The sequence below is a fragment of the Neoarius graeffei genome, chromosome 24, assembly GCF_027579695.1.
Source record: "Neoarius graeffei isolate fNeoGra1 chromosome 24, fNeoGra1.pri, whole genome shotgun sequence".
NCBI lineage: Eukaryota > Metazoa > Chordata > Actinopteri > Siluriformes > Ariidae > Neoarius > Neoarius graeffei.
In genome coordinates, this window is record NC_083592.1 from 8,675,133 (window position 1) to 8,678,951 (window position 3,819).

A 3,819-nucleotide genomic window follows, 5' to 3' on the forward strand; every position below is an offset into this window, starting at 1 on the left:
AAACCACAAAAACTTCACAGTAAACTGACAAAAATAAATAAAATAATTCTGCATAAAGTGCAATGGATTCATGATACATAGAATCTAACTTTGTACTGTTTTCAGTGTACCAGTGGAAGCACATAGAAACTTCAGTCACAGCAGATAAACAGTATAAATTTCACAGTACATTCAAAAAAATATTGTGAACTGTTAGTTCATAATATTGCAACAGTGCGTCCTCAAGAGTGAATACACAATAACAGCATTTTACTGAAGTAAACCAAACATGCCACAAACTGAATGAGGCAAATAAGACCTAGTGCTTCTTTTAATAATTTTATATATATATATATATATATATCTCATCTCATCTCATTATCTCTAGCCGCTTTATCCTTCTACAGGGTCGCAGGCAAGCTGGAGCCTATCCCAGCTGACTACGGGCGAAAGGCGGGGTACACCCTGGACAAGTCGCCAGGTCATCACAGGGCTGACACATAGACACAGACAACCATTCACACTCACATTCACACCTACGGTCAATTTAGAGTCACCAGTTAACCTAACCTGCATGTCTTTGGACTGTGGGGGAAACCGGAGCACCCGGAGGAAACCCACGCGGACACGGGGAGAACATGCAAACTCCACACAGAAAGGCCCTCGCCGGCCCCGGGGCTCGAACCCAGGACCTTCTTGCTGTGAGGCGACAGCGCTAACCACTACACCACCGTGCCGCCATATATATATATATTGCACCATTTTACATAGCTAACAACTTTGACAAATCAAAGTGGCTTTACAAACAAAAAGTAATCAACCCTACATAAACTCATCACTGAGAAATGAAAAAGTGGATACACAACAGAAATCAGTCTGAGCCGTTGACTGAGTGTTTTTCAGAGCAAGTGCTTTGTTGGAAAGTTTACCTCCATCCAGTTCCATCCAAATCTTTTGGATTACCCCAAAAGTGTAGTGGAGGTCAGCAGGGTAGCTGAGGTTCAGTGCATACATCAGTCCAAACAGCATAGCAACAGCTAATGCTACATTATCAAGATCTTGTAACACCTTGATGTCTTCAAGAACAATGCCATTGTCCTCTGCTTCATCACTTGAAGCATGTTCTTTAAAAACATAGATCCCAACAGTGGTGTCTTCAATGGTCTTATTGATGGTGTTTTGATCTATGCTCTGTACAAAACAGACAAAAGGCAGGTAAACCAAAGTTAGGTAAATCAAACCTCATCACCAAGCCCTATCAAGAAAAGGATAAACATAAAATAGTGACACTATAGATCTAGGTAAAATGAAAGTTAGAAGGAAGGTAAATTTAGAGACAAGAACAAGTAGCTACAGCAGAACATTATATAAACATTTAATAAAATGGAAGCATTATCTGTTCCATGAGAAAAAAAACCACCTTGAATGCACCTGCTGACTGGCTGAAATAATGTGAGACTCGGTCCGAGCCACTTTGTTGCCCATTTACAGAACCATGGTTGTGTATGAACACTGAATTATTTTTTCATTGCATACACAGATCACATGGCTGGCAGACCATGAGGAGATATTTACTGAATTTGACAAAGTGTATTGCACAATTGTTCTTGAGAACCATTTATTCTACCTTTAAGTTAATTTAACCAGCAGCCAGAAACACTATTGATTTTGTGTTATGAAACAGAAAAAAATAGATTATAAAAATGGTAATACATATTCTTTTAATTGATGAATAATTTCAGCACAAGCGATCTAGAATGAGAACAAGAGAAGAGTGGAAGATAAGTGTAAGCACTGAATTCACATACCACATATTCCTGTAGAAAGTTATCTGGATCTTTGCCCATGTAGACACAGACTCCCTTAATGATGCACTCTCATCCAGCATCTACATCACACTGAAAGGACATTTTCTAGGTTAGCATCTTAATTCAGTCCATGTGCCTTAATTTAACGACATCTACTGGTATAAACTGTCATATGGGTGCACATTTCTTTTCTCAGGTTTCCTACGATTGTACAAGCCTTGCCATGTACTCCAAATCATGTGGGAGGAAGACTGAAGGGAAAGAGACAGAAAGAAAGAGAAGGTAGACAAATATATGAAGATAAATAAGGAAATAGAGGAACAGTTAAAGTTGATACAAAAATATGCAATAGTGGAAGGACAAAGATGTGAAGTAAATGCGCAAAAAAAAAGCTGTAAATTTAACATTTCTAGGACTGTGGGACCCCGGCATCACTTACATTAGCTATTTGTGCAGTGATTTTTTTGAGCCTTATCCCTAGCTGTCCTCCTTTCCTTTGGAACAGCCTTATCAGGTTGTCAGAGTGGAGGTCCAGCTGAGACAGGAACTTGGACTGAAGTGGAACAGTGGTGATTCTCTTGAATTCAGCGTTGATCTGAAAAACAAGCAAGAACAGCGGATTCAAGGAGAAGGTCAAAGCAGACCAGGACAGTCAAGGAGGGAGATGAAGCACAGACAGATGATGTACTATCAGGCATATTAGCAATTTGCCAGTGCATGCAAAACTTTCCTTTTATCAACAGCAAATTCAAGATGAAAAACCCAGCATGAGATAAGACTTACCTCACTGACTTCAAACAGAGCAGGCCATCTCGCCATGAAATCCTTGACCATTGGTGCGTCACGAACAACTTCTTCTGTACGCAAAAGTCTTTTCCATCCTGAGCTTCACAACTTCTTGGTTGTTCCTCTTCTTTACATCTAAGAGTAAAGATTTCTGCATGGCTTCCAGACTCTCCTCAGTTTCAGCTGATGGGTATGTCAGGCAAAAATTCACTTCTGCTCTCTTTGCCTTTTTGACACCAAAGGCTGCACTGTGCTTTCCAGCAGGTTTGTTTTTTAAGGAGTTCACGGTTACTTCTGGGCAGCCCGGTTTTCTCAGATGTGTGTGGTAGTTAGACAGTTTATATTTTAAACTGGTCTTTCATCCATCACATCCAGTGCAGGACCCCTTCTCAGTTAATCATGGATGTTTCTTGATGAGACTCTGAACTACCTGTTCCATCTCCTTATCACTGACACAGACTTTATACTGCACAAGTTCCTGCACTAAACTGTCAAGGATGGCTGACTTCAACTTGGGATCTGGAATAAGTACAGTGCCATTTTGAATGTAAGCTAAACCTGCCCCCTGAAGTTTTAACTGTGCATCATAGGAGAACTTTGGTACATGAAACACAGCTGGCCAGGAGGACCATGAGCTTGTAGACTCGCTTGATGACAGTATATCTGTATCCACAAGTTCACCTGACAGGGATGAAGAGTCAGTTGCTGAGCAAGGACTGAATGCTTGGAGGTGTAGGATTGGATTAAGCACAGTAGAGCTCTCATCATGTTGCATAGTGGTGGGCCTTGACATATCAATAACTCTAAGAGTACCTTTGTCTTCCACTTCTGACACTGAGGTAAGGTTAAGGAACTCGTTTCCAAACAAGAAATTCATAAATTGAAGTCTAAAGTTGCCCTGAAGTTCACACTGTTTCTTGACTTCAACAGTAAGGTCATCAATGGATTCAGGGAGTCCATGGGAGAGAGTCAACCTCTGAGAGCTGCCATCAGTCAATATGATCTTTAGGATCACAGGAGTAGCCATCTTCAAAGCCATTTACTCTGCAGACACACACAAAGAAAATTATACATCAGACATCCATGTAATTTAAAATGCCAAATTCAGTGGCAAAAACCTATTTTTCAATTACTGCATGCAGCAGGTCTCATCTCATCTCATTATCTCTAGCTACTTTATCCTGTTCTATAGGGTCGCAGGCAAGCTGGAGCCCATTCCAGCTGACTACGGGCGAAAGGCGGGGTA

The 3,819-nt window shown here is 40.7% G+C and overlaps 1 long non-coding RNA gene across 1 annotated transcript; it reads right to left on the reverse strand.

The window, feature by feature from the left end:
* Positions 1 to 676: 676 nt before the first annotated feature.
* LOC132872890 (uncharacterized) lies at positions 677 to 3,614 on the reverse strand. Its single transcript, XR_009651504.1, has 4 exons — positions 2,571 to 3,614; positions 2,227 to 2,382; positions 1,788 to 1,877; positions 677 to 1,170 (listed from the first exon to the last, which is right to left on the reverse strand). It is a non-coding gene; the product is annotated as an uncharacterized LOC132872890 (long non-coding RNA).
* Positions 3,615 to 3,819: the final 205 nt, after the last annotated feature.